We start from the raw sequence: 21,209 nt of genomic DNA on the forward strand, positions 1-21,209 counted from the left end.
CTTTATTCCCCTCCCTTATCTTACCGTTACCCACTTGCTACTTCTCCTCTTCCTTCTGCCCTCCCCCCTCCCTTTTTCCCCCCTTTCCCTCCCACTTCCCGTAGGACAAGTTAGATTTCTAAACTTATCAGAGTATGTTATTCCCTTCTTGAACTAGATCAGATGACAGTAAAGCTCAAATACTGCTCTTCTCCCTCCCTTCTTTCCCTCTACTATAATATGTTTTTTTTGCCACTTCCTTTGGTGTAATTTACCCTTTTCTACAACCTCCTTACCACTTCCCTCATAGCCCTCCCTTTATATCTCTTATTTATATTTTATATCTTTACATCAGTTAATTTATACAGGCATTCACAACCTATGTATATCCCTTTCATTTGTCACAATAGTTGTACCATTCACAAGAATGACTTATATATGTATATGTATATATACATATATATATATACATAAAAAACATACATAAGATGATATAATCCCACATAAAGATGTAAACAACCTAACCTTATTGGTTAATGAAGTTTGTGGGGTTTTTCCCCCTGGTTACCTTTTTATGTCTCTCTTGAGGTTTGTATTTGGAGATCAAATTTTCCATTGAGTTCTGGCCTTTTCATCAGGAAGGTCTGGAATTCCCCTATTTCATTGAATGTCCATCGCCTTGCCTGGAAAATTATGCTTAGTTTTGCTGGGTAGTTGATCCTTGGCTGTAGTCCCAGCTCCTTTGCCCTTTGGAATATCATATTCCAATTTCTCCTGTCTTTTAATGTGGAAGCTGAGAGATCCTGCGTGATCCTGACTGTAGTTCCACGATATTTGAATTGCTTCTTTTTGGCTGCTTGCAGTATTTTCTCCTTCAGTTTATAGCTCTCACATTTGGCTATAATATTTCTTGGTGTTTTCAGTTTGGGATCTCTTTCAGGGGGTGATCGGTGAATTCTTTCAATGACTATTTTGCCCTCTGGTTCTAGGACCTCTGGGCAGTTGTCTTTGATAATTTCTTCGAAGATACTGTCAAGGCTCCTTTTTTCATCGTGGATTTCTGGTAGACCAATAACTCTCAAATTGTCTCTCCTGGATCTATTTTCCAGGTCAGTAGTTTTGCCAATCAGATATTTCACATTTTTTTCTATTTTTTCATTCTTTACGTTTTGTTTTATTACTTCTTGATGCCTCATAGATTCATTAGCTTCTACTTGCTCAAGTCTAATTTTAAATGAGTTAGTGTTTACATTTTGCTTTTGAGCCTCCATTTTCAATTGGTTGATTTCACCTCTCAGGGTGTCCTTTTCTCTCTCTAGATTCTGAATCTCCATAGCCATTTCGCCAATCTTATTCTTTAGGGACTTTTCCATTTTTTCCATGTTTTCTTTTACCTCCCTAATTTGGTTTTTAAAATCCTCTTTTAGCTCTTCCAGCAGTGCTTTTTGGGCTGGAGACCAGATCATATTAGCTTTTGAGGTATCTGATGTATCTACCGTGTCATTGCTATCTTCTTCTATGTCGATATTTTGATCCTGCCTGTCTCCATAAAAAGAATCTATTGTCCTCGGTTTTTTTGTGTTCTTCTTCATGTTGGTTTGCCTTTTGCTGGCTTTACAACGAATTTCTATCTGTGGATCTCAGGGCTTTCTGTCCAAGCTTTCTTATTCTGGGGGTTGTGAGTCTAGAATTATAACCTTCAGTTTCCTGAGGTGTGGGGGAGGGGTCTGGCTCCCTGGCGTCTCACTCCCTGTGGGTGCTCTCCAGCACTTGCTTTTCAGCAATGGTCTCAGCTGTTTGTTGTTTGAGCTGATGACTGGCGCTTCCCCTGGGGGAGCAAGGTTACGTCTGGGCTCCTGGCTTGGCCCCCTGCCGACTCTTCCCCTCTGGGACTAATGAGCTTCTAGTATTTGTCCTGTGAAGCCCCGCTACTCTCTCCTCTGTTTCAGTTCTCTTTTTTTTGTTTTCCCGAGGAATTCTCTGGGTGAGGGGGGGAGGGGTTAGAACTGGTTACCTGGCCATTGAGTCTTGCGGAAGTTCAAGAAGCCGAGTTCCTGGGTTTTGCAAGCGTCAGGGCTGGGTGTTTTCTCGGCTGGTAGCGTTGCGCTGCCTCTCGTCGCTCCCAGAGACTGCCGTCCTGTGTTGGGAGGCCTGGGGATCTCTGCCGGTTTCGGGCGCCCAGCTTTCTCCCAGCCCGTCTCCCACGTGGATTTCCCGGCCAGCCGCTTCCGCCTTGGTCTGGAGCAGCTCCGCACCGAGCACTCTCCGAGCCTGCAGGTTCGTTCCTCCGGCCTTTCAAACTCTCCCGGCTCAGAAATTTGCCCCACGCAGACTGCTCGCGGTTTCTGACTCTCTCGAATCTGCTCAAATTCACTTTTTTATGGGAATCTGACAGACCTTGTGAGAGAGCTCCGGTAAGAAGCTGCCTTCATGCGGCCATCTTGGCTCCGCCCCCCGATCGAATCAATACTTTCTAATTTTGGTGTTGAAGAAGAATTTCAAGAGTCCCTTGGACAGCAAGGTGATCAAATCAGTCAATAGATAAGGAAATCAATTTAGACTATTCTATAGAAGGTCAAATACTGAAGCTGAAGTTTAAATACTTTAGCCACATAATGAGAAGACAGGACTCATTGGAAAAGACCCTGATGTTGGGAAAGATAGAAGGCAAAAGGGACAGAAGAGGATGCGGTGGATAGATAGTGTCATGGAAGCAATGAACATGAACTTGGACAGACTTTGGGAGATAGTGGGGGATAGAAGGGCCTGGCATGCTATGGTCCATGAGGTCATGAAAAGTTGAATGTGTTTGCACAACTGAACAGCATGACTCCTGATGATGACAGGGTTCCGAGGGGACAGATGTATCATCTACCCATATTAGAATAAAACACTTTATCTTTGTTTAGTTCTTTTTCATTATTCATTTCTTTTTACTGTGTATTATATTTCTCTTAATTCCCATGTTTGAACTTCAATGTATCTATGTATTTCTGGCATTTTTATCTGAAATGCTTAAAGTCCTCTATTAAAGGTCCATTTATTTTCCCCTATAGCAATATACTCAGTTTTCTGGCTAAATGATTCTTAACTATAAGCCTATAACCTTTACCTTCTTAAATATTGTATTCTAAGTTCTCTGCTCTTTCAGAGTTGTTGCTGCTAAATCATGTGTGATTCTGACTGGCTCTTTGGCACTTAAATTCTTTTTTTCTGATTATTTTCAGTACTTTTTGTTTGACCCAGAAGCTCAGGATTTGGGGCATAGTGTAAATGGATGTTTTCATTCCTGTGTTTCTATCAGGAGGGAACTGGTGATTCCCCTCCCCCCCGATTTATACTTTGCTCTCTCATTTTAAGAGATTTGAGCCATCTTCTTTTAAGATGTCTTAAAATAGGATGTCTAGGCACTTTTTTGGTCATGTTGTCCAGTAGTCCAATGATTCTTAATTTTTTTAATACTCAAATGGTTTTCCACACCAATAGTTTTTGCTGTGAGAGACTTTACATTTTCTTCTATTTTTTTAGTCATTTGGCTTTAATACTTCTTATTGTCTCATGTAGTCACTGGCTTTTATTTGGTCCACTCTAATTTTCAAGTTTGTTACTTGGGTCAGCTTTTGTACCTCTGGTGATAAACTGTTAATTTCCTTTCTAGTTATTTCTCCTATAGCTTTCATTTCTTTTCTAATTTTTCTTCAAATACTTATGTGATTAAAAAATATTTTTTTGTTTTTTAAATTCTTGCTTCATCTCTTCTGGGAATTCTAGCTGAATTTGTGCCCAAACTGCATTTTATTTCGAGGCCTTGGTTATAGAACTTTGTAGTCATCTCTTCTAGGTTTGTGTCTTGAGCATCCCTGTTACAATACTAGTTTTTTATGGGGAGATTCTTTTTTATTTGCTTATTATTCCAGCCTAATTTCTGACTTTGCACTTGATGCTAGGGCCTGGCCCTGTGAATTTCTGAAGGGAAGGTCTGAATTGGTCCTGAGATATTGCTTAGGGGTGTTGAGTGTTATGTAATTTCAGGATCCCAGGGAGAGCTTCTACTGAGGACCCGAAAACTTTAGTGCTCCCAAAGTGATCTGATCCAGGGCAAAATCTGGTTGTTACCTCTCACTCCCCACTTTCCCCCAGCCTGAGCTCTACAAGTTCATGACCTGGGTTTGGATCTGAGCAACAGTAGACTGCAGCTGAACTCAGCCACTATCAGCCAGATGGGAAGCTCTGCTGGTTTAGGGTGAAAGAACTGCAGGGTCTTCTTCACTCAGGGATTCCTGTCCTGGTTATTTCTCTGCAAGATTCAAACTGAGCTAGAAGCTGGAACTGACGCCCTGATCTGCTCCTGGAATCAGTCATACCACTGCTTCTTGCCTCTAAACTTGCTCCTCTCAGTCTGCCCTGTTGCTTAACTTAGAATACTACCCAATGGGTGAAGGTCCCCTCCTTAGATCTGTGACCCTGAGCTATGCATGGACAACAAAGCTGCCACCTGGCATCAGTTTCCAGGTGGTGCAGCAGTATGGATCTGGGACTTCCTTTTGCTTTCCTTAGGTGCTCGAGTGCTCTATACATGGTCTGCTATTGGAAAGACCCTGTTCCTATTTTTCACAGATGTCTTTGTTTCCTTATAAGGACTTGGGCTGGAAAAAATTACACACTCTTTTTCTTGTATGTCCCCATTAGGATTCAGTCTGATGAGTTTTCTACATCTGTTTGGAGGAGATTTGGGAGAGTTCATTCTCTTGCTTCCTGCTTCTCCAGTCTTAGTTCTACTGGTTCTTAGGCTTTTAAAATTGTTGTGGAAGATGCTATCGAAGTAGATATGGTTCAATTGACCATCCTGAATGAACCTCACATCTGACCACTGAAATTTTATAAGGACACAATTTGTATCAATTGTGGCATCATTCTCTTCCTCTAGGGGTTCTGGCACATGCTTCTCGATGAAGGGGAAAGTGACTCCCCTCTGAGAAGATGAGCTTCCTCAGCATTTTCCCTCTCTGGCTCTAAATTGGACATATGGAATCCTCTGGGAAAACATGTGATACATTTAAAAATCCATAATATACTCCATAGAAATATGTGTGTAAACAACCTGCAGTACTTATGGATAGTTTTTGATTGTTGTCTTTAGGTATCAATATTGGCTGAACTTTGTCTAATCATCTATTATATCCTGCTTTTATTGAAACTACTGCAAAAAATGACCTTGTCATGCTTTCAGAATTGTTGCCCCCAACATGGTTATTTTTCTCTACGTTCTTATTTTCTTTATGTTCTTTAGTGCTGTCTCTGCAAAAGTGTTTGTCACTGTTGTGGTGGCCATCCAATGAAGAAACCAAATGGGACACAACTCTCCATGGATTAACAAAATGGTAAAGCATTTATTAAGTGCTTATTATGTGCCAACCATTGTGCTACGTCCTGGATAGACAAATAGAAAATTAACAATCGTGTCTCTTGTGAAGCTCAGATTCTAAATGGAGTGAAAAACACATAAAAGAAGGTTAGTGTTTATGCTTCGTTCATGGTCAATGAAAAGTCCATGTGGTACTTATATATTCCTTTTGGTGAATTTAATTGATCTGGGTGTATTAAGTTTCATAACATTATGGAGCTTCCTTGATGTGTTCCAGAAGCACTCAAAAGAGTACCACTTAACAGTCCACACAGGAAAAGCCAAGTGGATGAAGAATTTCATGGTCCAGATTCTACTGTTCCACATGGGGATCACTCTGTTTGGAAGCTTTTCATTATTTCTAATGGAAACCTCTGTCACTTTTTAACCATGGTTCCTAATTCAACAAGGCCATCAAAAACAATTTTAATTCTCCTTTCTTGACAGTGTTTCAATTCTTGAATAATAAAATAATAGTTGACATCTGCAGAGTCTATAATGGTTTGTTTTACTTACATTATTTCATTTGGTATTTGAAGATGGTCATTATGTCTCCCCTAGTCTTCTATTCTCCTAGACAAACACCAATTCCTTCACATAATCTTTAAATGGCTAATTTTCCAGTCTTTCCATCACCTTGGTCACTTTATTCTAGGTATCCTCTAAGTTGGTCAATATCTTACTAAAATAGGACACCTAGAACCCACAGGTAATACAGAAGACAAAAAAGACTCACAAGAATCCATCAGCAGATACAGAAAACTCGTAAGGCATTTACTGAAAATACCCAAAGCACTCAACGGTAGTCTCCCAAAGAAGGAGCTGAATTGGAAGCTGCCTTCAGGGCAATTTATTCTGATACATCTTTTTCCCACAAAGCACCTACTAGACTATCCCTCCCAGATATTTAACATAACTCTTGGGTCTAATGCAAACTCTCTGGTTCCCTAGAAAGCAAACACATTTTGAAGTTAATAAACAACCACACATTCAATGTCTGAATAACTCAGACATTATGTCTGTAATAGTAGGTGTGACAAGATCCCCTCTCATGGTCCCATCTAATACATGGCTTTGTTTTTCAGCTTTAGGAACCACATGATCAATCACTTTGCTCAGAAAATTGACTTCTTTTTAGAAGGTTCAATCTCTGAACTCTTGAATTTGAGATTATGTATAAGGCAAATAACAAGAATGATGCTGCCCGAGATTATGTATAAGGCAAATAACAAGAATGATGCTGCCCAGGAAATCTCCTCCTTTTGACTGGATTTTGGAATCATACTACCTGGGGAACAAAAAAAAAATCATCACCTTCCCCTTCACAGGAATTTGAGGTTCAGGAACACTCTCCATGAACTACTCATTCAGGTGATCAGTGATGATGGAATCATTTAATTAGGATTATTACACCTCAGTATGTAATGATATGAGGCAGCTAGGTGACTCAGTGGATAGAGCACTGGGCCTGGAGTCAGGAAGATCTGAGTTCAAATCTGACCTCAGACATTAGTAGTTGTTTGTCTTAATCTGCTGTAGAAGGAAATGTCAAACTATTCCAATATCTTCGTCAAGAAAATCTTATGGACATTACTGGTGTGCTATGTCCACAGGGTCATGAAGAGTCTGACATGATTGATAGCAATTATGAAAATTGTCTAGACCAGACAAGTACATGGAGAGGAAATCCATGCTGGATATGATATATTTTGAAAGCACTGAGAAATTGTTTATAAGATTTATCAGGGAGGGCAAGTTACCAAAATAATGGAGGGAAGAGGAGAACATAGATTTTTCCCTTTAGAAAGAAGGTGAGGTTCTCCAGATGCTATTGTTTATGAATACTACAGGCAGGAGTGTGCTAGTAAACATTTAACAACTGATTCTTTGGACAAAATTGTACATACAACATACTTTTAAGTTTAATCTGAATTATTTGCGTATAGCCCATTACTTTATTATGTTTAGAGAATCGAGAAAACAACAAATCAAGCCCTGATTTGTAGCATTTATCAATTTCCATGGTATAAACACTCATACAGAAAATGTAACAATCCACTTTTATGAAATGGCATGAGCTGGCTCCAGCACATGCCTGATTCTATTATCACTCCTTGATGATCAATCAAAAGAGATAAACCTAACTGCCCTTAGCAATGGTTCATAAATAATTGGTGCATAATAAGTGCTTTTTAGATTGGATTGAATCTATGTACCAAAGCAAATAGATGAAAAATACCCACTGTAGACCATGGCATGTAGTTAGATGGGCAATTTGTTGAATTTATATATTTAGGAGAAGTACTGAAGATGGAAAATTAGATTAGCCTAGAGCTAAAAAGGCAAAAAAAGATTGAGTTGTATTAATTTTGGGAAATTATGCTATACTTTCAGTGACCCCAGGAATCTCCTTAGAACCAAAGTCATATTATTAATACAAATATTGATTTGTAATTGGAGACTGAAACTTAGGAGAAATACAAAATCTCTTTATGTAGAGTTTAGAGAGCAAGAGAGCAAGAAAAGGATTTGTTGTTGTTTGTTCTTCATTCTCAAAGAGGACCAGTGACATCAGGGTGGTGATGTTTTGACTTGCAAGTGAATTGGATTTAAGTGAAGCAGAGCTATGCAAAATCATCAGCCTCATTTTCTCCTCCAGAGTCATCAGAGTCCAGTGGCAAGACATAAGTCAAGATGACTGGTGATGGCCCAGCACTGTATTTAGTAGTGGTCTAGGAAAGGATCCTGAGGAGTGTTGATGGGAAGAGAGGATTTCCACTGAAGCCAAGAAGAGAGAAAAGAGTGTTCAAGAAGAGGGTGTGGTCAATAGTGTTAAAACCTGAAGAGCTCAAACAAACTGATAATTGACTGAGGGCCACTAGATTTAACACTTAAGGGCTCACTGGTAACTTTTCGAAAGGACAATTTCAAATGGTGGGGTATAAAGCCAAATTGAAAAGCATTGAGAAGTGAGTGGAAGATGAGTAAATCAAGGCAATGAGTATAGATGTGCCTTGCTAGGAGTCTGGCTCTGAAAGGGAGAATAGATATAGGATTATAGTTTGAGAGTATGGCAAGATCAAGTGAAAGGTTTTCTTTTTTGTCTTTTTTTAAAAGAAAGTTGGAGATTAGTAGGGAAGGAGCACAAGGATTATATGAGATTAAAAATGAGAGAAATGAATGAAGGAAAAAGCAATCATTAGGGTTTACTATATGCTATCCATAGTACTAAATACTAGGATACAAGTAAAAAGAAAAGCAAAACAATCCCTGCTTTTCAGGAACTTATATCCTAATAGGGGAATAAAATACATTGAAATGTTGGGCAGGGAGGAATATTTTAGTTAGAGAAATTACAAGGATGTGAATCAGATTTTTTTTTTCTTTTCCAAGAATGGCAGTGTTGATTTGTGGAAAGCAAGTGATATTGTAGGAAGATGGCTAGAATGCAGCAATAGTGAGTTAAGGGGTAAAATCTCAACATTTAAAAGAGGTCTAGAGTGGCTTCAGAAAGAAATGAATACTAATATGTGGTTGGAATAGTTCATTGTTCCAATTACTTTGGAAAGCAATATGGCACAATGCAAAATAAAAAAAAAGATTAAAATATCTATTATCTTTTGGTCCAGAAATTTCATTGCTAGGCATAAGCTCAAAGGTTATAGATAGAAGATTCTTAGATGCACAAAAATATTTATAAAGCACTTTTTGTGGTAGCAAAGAACGAGAAGCAAAATATATGGCCATCAATTGGGGAATGGATAAACAAATTATACCACATAATACTATTATGCAAACTTGGCCTGAACTAAGGCTCATTTACCAAATCTGGGAAACTGTCTAAAATTATTATAAATTGCAGAGCAGATATCAAGATATTGATCTACATTGGCAGAGGGAGTTTTTTTTTTGTTTGCAGGAATCTCTTATTCCAATGAAATCACAAATCTAGTCCCTTTCTGCCATTTGTGTATATGTGTGTAGAGATACATATGAAAATGCATACATCTACATATATGTGTGTGCATATATGCAAATACGTACATACATACAAAGCATATGTGAACATATAGTACACTTGGCAACACATATCAGTATATATACTCACACAGGTATAGGTGCTTATATGTATGTATACAGAGCTTTTCTCATATATTTGTATATATGTGTATATGCCTGCATGTGCATATATTGTGTGTATATATGTGTGTGTATAATCTTTGCAATTTTCCATTGTTTCTAGTTCTAAGACCCCCAGATCTACTTCCTTAAATTTAGAAGGCAGTCATCATGGTTGTATATAGAGTAGTCACTTTTTTGGTCCTTTGTTCTTGTTCTTCAGTAGTCTCTGATTCTTCATGACCCCATTTGGGGTTTTCTTGGCAAAGATGCTGGAATGATTTGCCATTTTCTTCTCTAGCTCACTTTACAGATGAATAAACTGAGGCAAACAAGGTTAAGTGACTTGACCAGGGTCACACAGCTAGCAAATGTCTGAAGCCAGATTTCAACTCAGGAAGATGTCTTCCTGACTTCCAGGCCTAACACTCTATCCACTGTACCCCCAGCTGTCCTTTTTTGGGCCTAGCAATTCTCAAAGACCAAATACTAAATTTTAGAAGGATTTCAATTTCTACTAGTGGAAGCAATATCTAAACTATTGGAATTTCAGATCCATTAAGTACTGAAATATTTATTAATGTTGCTTAAAAAAACACAGATTCCCACCAAAGGCTCAGGAATACATATGTGTGTATGCGCACGCGCATGTGCACGCGCGCGCGCACACACACACACACACACACACACACACACAGTGTCTTTTCCTTCCCTCACACCCCGCACCCCCAAAGTCTTAAATATTGTAGGAACTCGGTGTTTGTCACAATAAGTTGAATGATAAAAGGTTTCCGCATCTGCTCTATTTAACGACAAAAATTCATCCTTATACTGAAACCATTGAATGGAAGAAGGGGAGACTGCCCTATTAATTCTTATCTACAGGAAATTAGAAACATTTTTTCCCCTCATCTTTGAGCTACATTGGGTTTGGCAAACACCTCACCTCTGGATTACTGACATTAATGAGGTAGCAGGAGTGGAGAACTGCCTGCCCAGAGATGGACTTCAGGCTGCTTGCCAGGGCATCCTGCTCTGCAGAACTGATAAGATTAAACCTCCCATAACCTAGTAAACAAACCACATGGGAAAGACCAGAAATATTTTTCTGTCTTGGTCCAAGAAGTATATCTTCAGTTCTGCCCTGTGTGTTCAGCAAATTAAGCTATATAGAAAAGGATTAAATCAGACAGTAAAACCAAAAGGGAGATTTTCCTGTTAAAAATATCAAGCCTAAGGTTAGAGTCTATAGGCCTCTGGAATAAAGTCTGATAAGGTAGCCTTTAAGCTAATATTTTCTGTGTTCTTTTTCAAATCTCTCCCTCTCTCTAACTCAGTCTGCCCCTATTCTGCCCCATCCCTTTTGCCTGCCCTACCCCCATTGCTCCCTCTTATAGGTCATAGGTTAAATGCTAAGCTGGCCTTAGCTGGTCAAGCATGGACTTTTAATAGTGTAATACACTACTCAACCATTTTTGTCTATTGCCCGCCATTTAAAATGTGCTAAAATTAGTCAGAAAAACATAAGTGGTTTAGTGTTTATCTTCTTGTTGATAATAATGACATCTTCTCTCTCATAAAATGGATTGTGGATTTCCCCCCAAGTTGCTCATAATCAAGCCAATCCAGCTTTCCCAAACTCAGAGTTTTAAAAGAAAACAGTTTTTAGGAGAATGGGTCAAAACTGAATTGTTTCCAGTATAACGTGTCACTCAGAAAGAGGAGCTTTGGACTCACAGAGTCCTAAAGTCTTATTAATATTATTTATTAGTGAGTTGTTTTATTTCCACCCAGATAGTTAATTTGGGAAATGTTGAAATCAACTAACATCCCAACCCCCTTCTCTAGCAACAAGGTTTTAAACATTTGAACTAAGCACATTTATTACAACACAATTACTTAAAAAATGAACACATTGGCTCATCCCTATCCAATTAGTTCCCTCCACAGTCTAAACAACTCAGCACCATTTAATAAGGTACCACCTTGGGAATAGAGTTGAATACTTCAGCAAAGGGCTGAATCTGTGGCTAATTGTTTGCTTGGTTACCCTGCAACAAGCACACTCCCCTCACTTTGACATCTCTATGCTGATTCCGCATCGTGATCCTTGGCATTAAACGTCAGCGTGATAGGACCAGATTATCACAGTTCCCATACCCTGTGTTGCTCAGGTCAACAAATATTTACCTATTATTAAACACCTGCTACGTGCCATGTACTGTGCTAAGTGCTGGAAATACAAAGAAAAGCCAAAAAATAGCTCCTGCTCTCAAGGAGCAAACAGTCTACTTGGGGAAGCAACGTTCAGATAACTATGTATAAACATGCAGGGGAAATGGGAGGTAATCTCAGAGGGAAGGCATGAACATTGAGGACTGGGAAAGGCTTCTTTGAGAAGATGAGACCTTATCTAAGACTTGAAGGAGGCCAAGAAAGCTGGGTGGAGATGAGAAAGGAGAGAGTTCCATTCATGGAGGCCAGCCAGTGAAAATGCTCTGAGTGGGGAGTTGCAGTGTCTTCCTAAAGGAACAATATGGCCAGTATCACTGAATCACAGACTATGGGAAGGAAAGTAAGATATAAGAAGACTGGAAAAGTAGGAAGTACTCAAGATATTAAGGATTTCAAAGAGCGAATTTTACATTTGATCCTGATGTCAATAAGGAGCCATTGAATAGACAGTGACATGGGCAGACATATGCTTTAGGAAGATCTATTTGTCACCTAAGTGGAATTATGTACTGGAATGAGGAGAGACCTGGGGCCTGCAGACCAACCAGAAGGTTATTGCTAAGACTGAGGTGATGAGGGTCTGTATTAGGATGGTGGCACCATCAGAGGAGGAAGGGGATGGGAGGAGATATGAGAGATGATATGAAGGTAGGAATGATAGGACTCACCGATTGGCTGTGGAACATGAGAGAAAGAGTGAAGAATGAGATTTCCAGCTTAGGTGACTGGGAGCATGGTGCCACTCTCAATGATAATGGGGAAATTTGGAAGGGAGGAGGACTTGGGCGGGGTGTCAGGGAAGATGAATGAGTTCAGCCTTGTACATGCTAAGTTTAAGGTATCTCTGAGATGTCCAGTTCAAGAAGATATTTAATAGGCAGTTGGATATGTGACACTGGAGGCAATAGGTTAGGACTATATGAATAGATCTCAGAATACTTTTATACATGATAGTTGAGTCCATGCAAACTAGTGAGAACACAAAGAAATATAGTATATATAGAGGGAAGAGAAGAGGGCACAAGCCTCTGGCCAGTTAGGCTGGTCTTGAGCTGAGAGTTAGCCTTTTAGCTCACTAGGACTTAGCCAAATCCCATACTCCTCTCCCTAGGGCCTTTGCCTTTGCATGGTCCCCTTCATTACCAAATAAATCTATCTCCAACAAGCCATTCTTTATAACAAAGTACTTTTAAGAGCAAAATAAGACAGTCCAGCAATAATATCTATTCTTGATGAAGTTATTCTGGTTCTTTGTAAACACTGCTTCTTTTTCTGGAAGTTCACTAACCATCCTTTTTAGAATATATGTAAGAATTTCCCCAACCCCTCTTAATTCTAGTGTCCTTCCCTTATTAATTACTATTTATCTAATATATAGCTTTTTGGCATATATTTGTGTTGTTTCTCCTATTAGATTGGCAGTTCCTTGAGAGAAGGAATTGTCCTTTGCCTCTTTTTGTATCCCCAGCATTTAGCTAAGTATCTGGAACTTAGTAGGTGCTTGATACATGTTTATTTACCGATTGAATTTTGTCAGTAAGCTAATTGTCAGCCAATTTTGTCAGTAAGCTAATTTTGTCAAGCTCATTGGCTTATAGAGTTCCTAGGTTGCATACTCTTCTTTTTCTAAAAAAATAATTTGGATATTTCCCTCCTTCCAGCCTGCATGATCTTTCTTTCTGAGACATAAGTGACAGTGGTTTAAAAATCACAACTTTCACTTACATTAATAGAGGCTTCTTATAGGTGGCTTCTGAGCTGAGGTTTGAAGTAAGATAAGGATTCTTCAAAGTAGATGTGAGGACTGAGTATTTTTCAGGGAAAAGACAAGGAGAATGCAAAGACCCAGAGACAGGAGACAGAATGTTGAGTTTGGGGAGTAATGAGAAGGCCAGAGCAGCTAAACTCTTCACTGTGGGGAAGGAGGAGTAATATCAAATAAGTCAAGAAAAGTAAAACGGAGTGAGATTGTGGAAGAGTTAGATATCAGGCCAAGGAGTTTTATTTTATTCTAGAAGTAATAGGGTATGATTGAAGGTTTTTGAGCAGGGGAGTGAAATGGTTAGCTCTGTGACATAGATTATTTTGACCACTGAGTGGAAGATGGATTAGAGAGAGGTTAGAATGAAAACAAGGACACCACTTAAGAGGCTTTTGTGAAGTCCAAGTGGAGGATGATGAAGTCTTAAAATAGAGTAATGTCTTGGTGAGGAGGGGAAGACTATTTTGCTAAAACTCTTCCCAGGAAGAAGAGTGTCTGACATGGTCATCTCTGGCAGCCAGATAAACCCAATGATTTAACTACTTTTCATGCTTCAAAGTGGGAGAGAATTTCAAATCCATGATTCCTCTTTGCCTTAATATCACGTGCCAGATTGCTATGATGGCTTCTATTCCACCAATGGCAAAATATCCAAAAGGTGGGAAAGTGAATTATCTAGAGACACACAGCGAGTCAACAGAACAGCTATACTTCTAACTCATGATTACTGTGGCCTTGATTCTAGCCTGTTATTCACTTCCTTTCCTACCCACTATGGAAATTTTTAGGAGCAGGTGGAACACACTACAGGTCCATATTATTGCTCTCCATTTACTAGTGAGCCTTATGAGGTGCCCCGCCCCCCTCCAACATCCGGATGATGAGATGTCATCACTTGGCCAGATGTGGACGCCTTCACACCCTCCCTCCAGGTGGTCCTTGAACTAAAGTGCTCAGTGCCTCTTGGACCTGGAGGCATAAATCATCGATTTTTCTAAGAATTAAGGATTACTGCTAAATTGTGTGCTTTCTATTAATAGATCTTCATAAATGCTGCAGGTGCTGGCCGTAAGTCCTCTTTGAAGCCCTGTTTAATCGCCCCCTTTCCAAATCCTCATAATCCAGGCCTCGTAAAAAACCTGGGGATTATTGATTGAGGGGACCTTGGGGATCCCTAAAATGAGGTTCAGCTCAGATGCTGGCCTAGCTCAGGGGGGGCAGTCCACAGACTCTTCCCTGGAATGCATGCCAGGTGTTGGCAGTTTCATGTTGAGCCCAGCTCAGAGTGAGAGGGCTGGATTCTCACTCAGACAAGGAAGGAGGAGGTAGCAGCCCCAAATTAGGAGGAAACCAGAGGGAAGGAGAGGTGCAGAGATGCGGTTTCAACCATGTGGTTTTCAACCTTGAATTAACATGACTTCTTCCTTGAGTACAATAGTTCCTAAAAGGGGGTTTCATGAAAGCCTGGGTTACAGGCCTGGCTTCTGGTCTTCAGGAAGCATGACAACCTCCACAAAGCAGACAGCAGCAACAACAATAATACTCCATGCTTATAGAAAACTTAAAGCTTTGCCACACGTTTTGTCTACACTAGGATTCGGTGTGATTCTATGGTTCTGGCTTTGTGGCTCAAATGACAGAAATTATAAGGGACCTCAGACATCACCTAATCTAATCCTTTTTTATAGAGGAAATCGAGGCCCAGAAAGATTATTTAATTCAGGGGTGGGGAACCTGTGACCTCAAGACCACATGTGACCCTCTAGGTCCTTGGGTTCAGCCTTTTGACAGAGTTCAAGTTTTACAGAACAAATCCTTTAATTAAGGGGATTTGTTCTGTGAAGTTTGGATTCAGTCAAAGGGCCCCACTTGAGGGCCTAGAGGACCACAGGTTCCCCACCCCTGTAACAAAAGATGTAGAGCTAGAAGGGACTTAGCCCAAACCATTTTTTATAGATGAGGAACCCAAGGTTTAGAGAGTTGGAGTAATTTGTCTGAAGTCACATAACTGATAAATGTCTAAATCAGGATTTGAATCCAGCTTTTCTATCTTCAACCTCAGCACTCTTACCACCATGACAGAATCTTCCAGAGGTAACAGGTGATTGCTGTGCCAGCTCTACCCAACCCTTCCACCTTGAATATCGATGTTTCTAAATTGTTGAACCAACAATTAAAAAAATCGAACTCTATTAAACTTTAATAAAAAGTAACTCATTAAACATTCTCATTATCATCATGAGAACCAAGTATCCCATAAACATTATTTGGTAGCTGTAGAAGTATCTATATTCCTATTTCATATGTACATGTGTATATACATAAAATAGTTAGCATAGGGGATAGAGAGCTGCCTGTGGGTCAGGAAAACCCGAGTCCAAGTCCTGCCTTTAATTCGTATAGTTGAATTAACGTGGGCAGGTCCCACAAACCATTGAGCCTCATCAGGGAACTCTGTAAGACTCAGATTTGGGTGGGTCTGGATTGATGATGAGATCACTTCCAACTCTAAGATCCTGTAATTTATAATTATGGTACAGATGCATTGCCATTCTGCTTCAGTAGCAAGACTTTCTACACTTGGAAGTTCCCTGACCTGATGAACCCACAGGCCCAATGCACTCCTGAGACCCCCACAAAGCATATTTGCATTTATATTAAAACTTCTAATTTTGAAGCCATACTAGTAGTATTGAAATGTATAATCAAAATGATACACTAGGACTTAGGTTCTTTGGGCCATGAAGTAAGAATAATTTTTGTCTTCTGCCTAAAAGCAGTGCTATAAAACCATATTTGAGAAGCACATGAAATATAATAATAGAATCATAGAAGATGACAAGTAGGAAAGACCTCAGAGTCTATGCAGTCCAACTCTCCATTTCACAGAGAAGGAAACTAAGTCCAAAGAGGCAACCTGATTTGTCCAAAGTTACATTATTAGTGGCAGAGCAGGGATTGTCAATCAACCAGTCAGGAAGTATTTTTTCAGCAGCTACTGTGTGCTCTACTGTTGGAGGTGCTGGAGACACATTCAATGAATTCTAGCTTACATAGAATTTGGACATATTAATCTCTGGTCTAATGTTCTTTCTACTGTCCCAGAGCTATGTTACTCATCTATAAAAAGACATCTAATTGCTTGGTATTAGTGTAGTCAATACATACCAGGGTATATCATCCTGATGATTACTGCAAATAAGGCAGGAGGCCTTTTAACTCTTTCCCTTAACAGAATCTGGATGTGTGAAGAAGAGGAGTTTTGGTGTCTTATTTTCTTTCACTTTTTACAAGAACAGAAGCATAGGATCCTACCCTTAAAGGTGGGAAGGGACCTTATGAGTCATCTTGTCCAACACTCTTTTTATATCTGAAGAAACTGAGGCCCAGATAATAGATGATAAACAGTGGAGACAGGATGTAAACACGGGGACTCTGGCTCCATATTCAGCATGCTTTCCCCTGGACCATATCGCTAAAACAAAGTGATGTTATGTGTTCTGTCTAATAGCATTCACTGGAAAGGTCATTCTTTCAGTGAAAATGTATTCAAATAAATCCTTCTATTATCCTGGCTACAGACAAATAGAGGCATTTGCTCTGCCTAGGAAAATCAGACTGCATCAAATGCCACTTTGCCTGAAAGTGGTCCTGCCTTGCAAAGATGAAATGTGTTGCATTGCTGAGCAAGTTCAGGGTAATCTTTAATGGCTTATACAGTCGGAAGCTGAGATTTAGCCTGCACAGCTCATTAGCCCAAAAAGGTGCTCGCCATATGGTGGAATGAAATTCAGAACATGGCTGGGCCATAGCCAGCCAGCTGTGCAGTATGGTTCTTCATGGCATGGAATATCCTGGCTTATGTTGGTTAAAGGTGACATTGTTTCTCATCCATTACCCTAACAACAGGCAGGTTTAGAAACCCCTTGGTGATAAATCCCTTGTCCTTGAAAGACTGTTGTCCCCAATTTAAGAGCAGAGAGAAGATAGAATACCCAGAACCCTCTTACCCCAAGCCAGCAAAACGTATCTTCATTGACTGTAAAGGTGTCTTCTATTTTCCCTGCTGTGTCCCTCCTCTAAGTGCCCCCATTTTCTGTTAGCACTTCCCAACTGCCAGTAGTTCCTATTGGGGCAGGGACAGGGACAGGGATGGGGACATTGCCAGTGAGTCCTATTTAAAATGTACCATGTATACACTTAGTCGAGGTAAAGAACATAGTGATAGGAGTTGTTTGTTGTATTTGTTCTTCGCTCTTGAAGAGGACTGGGACATCAGGAAGATGATGCCACCACTTACAAATGAATTGGATTTATGTGAGGGAGGGCTGTGCAAGGTCACCAGCCTCACTTTCTCCTCTGGAGCCATCTGGGTCCAGTGGTAAGATATTGATCAGGATAACTGGAGATGGCCTTGGATTGGAGTAGAACCTAAGAAGGGTAACTATGGGGAGGATCTGAGTTCAAATTTAGCCTCAGACACTTACTGGCTGTGTGGCCAGAAAAAATTGTACAGCTTGGAGGACTGTGTCTAGTGGGTTACACCCATTCTTACTAAAAGCAATTAATTGAAAGGCTTATCATGTGTATCCCCACAGGAAATGATGAATGAGAAAAATTACATGGAAACAATTGTTGATGGCTAGGAACCTGCACCAGATCCATGTAGTGACTGCCTGCCAGGAAGGTTTTAGGAAGTACAACGAGCAAAATGAAAGAATTTCCAAGAACACAGCAACCGCGGTTCAGGGGCAAAGAAGTAAATGTGGGTCAAGCGGACAGAAGGTTAACTCAATTTATGATACTTTTATCATTAAGTTAAGACGAGGATTACAAAGGCAGCACACCCTTACCTCAAAATTCCAGCAATTCCTTGAGCCCATTGATATGGTTGCTCTCTCCAGCGGTACGCATTGCGGTCCATCCATGCCCTGCTGTGGGACTATTGTTCATGTCCTTCTATAAATTTTTCTCATCATGTTCCTTCCTCTAGTTCTTTTGGTAATGTATGAATACAAGTGAAGTACATGGGTTCTCTGCTGGTTAGCCTCTCAGGCCACCTTTTCTAGTCATGTATCTTTCTAGGGATCTCATTTATGTTACTTTTCTTGCCCATCTCTGAGTTGGTAATGTGCTCCAGCCTATTTGTGTCCATCATACTTTTTTGTGCCCTTTAGATGACCCTCAACTTGAATTTTTCAGACACTAGTATTCTATGATTTACAAGCTTGCAACATCACTGGAACAGCATGGTTGTTAAGAAGCTGAGTCTTCTCTCTCAATTTGAAGCTTAGAATTATTTAAAAACCACCACAATTTGCTAAAGGCAATCTAGTCTGCTCTCCTATTCAGTTCCAGGCCTAGCTCATTGTCTAGGATGGCTGCTAGGTTCTTAGATCGGCTTTACTAGGAAAGATAGCTGTTTCAGGGGTCAACGATCTTCTTTAATTACATAAAATATAAACAGAGAAAATACAGAGAAGAGAAATAAAGACCAACAGACAGAGCTCTACTGCCTGAATCAGAACAAAACTGCTAAATACATATACTTTACATTCACCACTGGATTGAGAGAGCCTTTACGTCTGAGCAGTCAGGGAGCCCTGAACATACAGCCACTCAGAGTCTCAAGCAAGGAATCACAACATCCTTCTTGTAAGTGAACCCCCAAAGCAAAAGCTCACCTCTCAGAATATACACTCTTTCAGCTAATAGGCTCAGAGCCAAAAGGCATCAACCCTCCTGACTCAGTGCCTAATTAGATATTAGCAAAAGGTATGGAAACAAACTTCCCTTAATAGGTTCCATTTGAGGCCAATTGATGGGTGGGGAAGATCTTATTCCCCATTAACCTTACGCCACCCCCCCCCATGATATTCCTCTTAACCCCAATTCCATTTAGCTACTAACTGTCAGATTACCTTTAACAAAGGAATACTTACTTCAAAAGGTATAATCACAAATATACAAACTGATTCCCTCAACATGTGAGACTTAATCCTCCCTTCCCACACCACCTCAGTCCCTGGGGAGGCAGAAGGAGATCAGAGAGGGAATTTGCAGATATATATATATATATATATATATATATATATATATATATATATATATATATATATATATATATATATATATATATATATATATATATATATATATATTTCTAGCTCCAGTTTCTCCTCCAAGCTTCAGGCTCAAATCAACAATTGTCTACTATAGAATATAAAAAAAATTGGAAAATGTTTAATAAAATAAATAAAAAATACAATGCAACTTAGATACTGTGAATTTGTCATTTTCTAAGTCAATACACTGGCCAGCAGGGATCCATTCTGGATGGAGTGTGACACCATTGAACTACCATACAATTCAAAATGAATGTTCTAGGGACAAATAAAGCTCAACATGCCCCAAGAAGAAAACCTTATGTTTTTCCCCACCCCAAAAACCTACCACTCTTCCAAATTTCTCTATCTCTGTTCCAACCACCATCATTGTTCTAGTTTCTGGGTTTATAATTATCCTTGACTCCTAAATTAAGTTAATCAATGTTTATTAAAAACCTACTATGTTGTTAGGCATTGCACTAAGTTTTGGGGTCAAAAAAGACGCGAAACACAGTTCCTGTCCTCAAGGTGCTTATCATCTAATGAGGGAGATAATACACAAGTAAATATATACAATGTGGGATTAATACAAAATAATTAACAGAGGGAAGACACTAGAATTAAGACAGTTGAAAAAGGCTTCCTGTAAAAAGATGGGGTTTTAGTTGGGATGTAAAGGAAGCCATGGAAGTCAGTAGGCTGAGCTGAAGAGGTGCACAGCCAGGGAAAAATTTCTGGAGCTGAGATATGGAAGGTCTTAGTCGTGAAATAGCCAGGGGCTCAGTGTCACTGAATCTAAGACTATGTATAAGATGACTGGCAAGGTAGAGTGGGGCTAGGTTTTGAAGGGCTTTGAATGCCAAACAGAGCATTTTGTATTTGATCCTGGAGGTTATGGTGAACCACTGGAGTTTACTGAGTAGGGAGGGTGATATGATCAGACCTATGCCACTTAGGACTTAGCCACTTTGGTGGCTGAATGGAAGATGGATTGGAGTAGAGAGGTGGACAGACAGATAGAAACACCAGCAGGCTCCTGCAATAGTTCAGGTGTGAGGTGATGAGGGTCTGCACTAGAGTGATGGCAGTGTCAGAGGAGAGATGTTGTAAAGGTGAAATTGTCAGGTCATGGCAACAGATTGGGTATGGGGGTTGAGAGATGGGGAGGAGTCGAGGATAACTCCTAGGTTGCAAGTCTGATGAATCAGAAAGATGGTGTTGCCTTATCTGGTAATAGAGAAGGTGGGAGGAAGGGTGGGTTTAGGAGGAATGATAATGAGTTCTGTTTTGGACATGCTAAGTTTAAGATGCGTCCTGAACATCATTTGATATGTTTGAAACAGTTGTCAATGTGAGAATGGAAGTTGGCAGGGTTTGGGGCAGGATAGGTAGATTTGAGAATCATCAGCATAGAGATCGTAATTAAATTTATGGGAGCTGATGAGATTACCAAGTAAAGTAGTAAAGAAGGAGAAGAGAAGAAAACCCAGGACAGAGCTCTGAGGGATACCTATGGTTAGAGAACATGATCTGGAGCCAGATTCAGCAAAGGTTACTGAGGACCAGTCTGATGGGTAGGAAAAGAACCATTAAAGAAGATGTC

Source organism: Trichosurus vulpecula, chromosome 4, assembly GCF_011100635.1.
Source record: "Trichosurus vulpecula isolate mTriVul1 chromosome 4, mTriVul1.pri, whole genome shotgun sequence".
In the NCBI taxonomy this organism is placed as follows: domain Eukaryota; kingdom Metazoa; phylum Chordata; class Mammalia; order Diprotodontia; family Phalangeridae; genus Trichosurus; species Trichosurus vulpecula.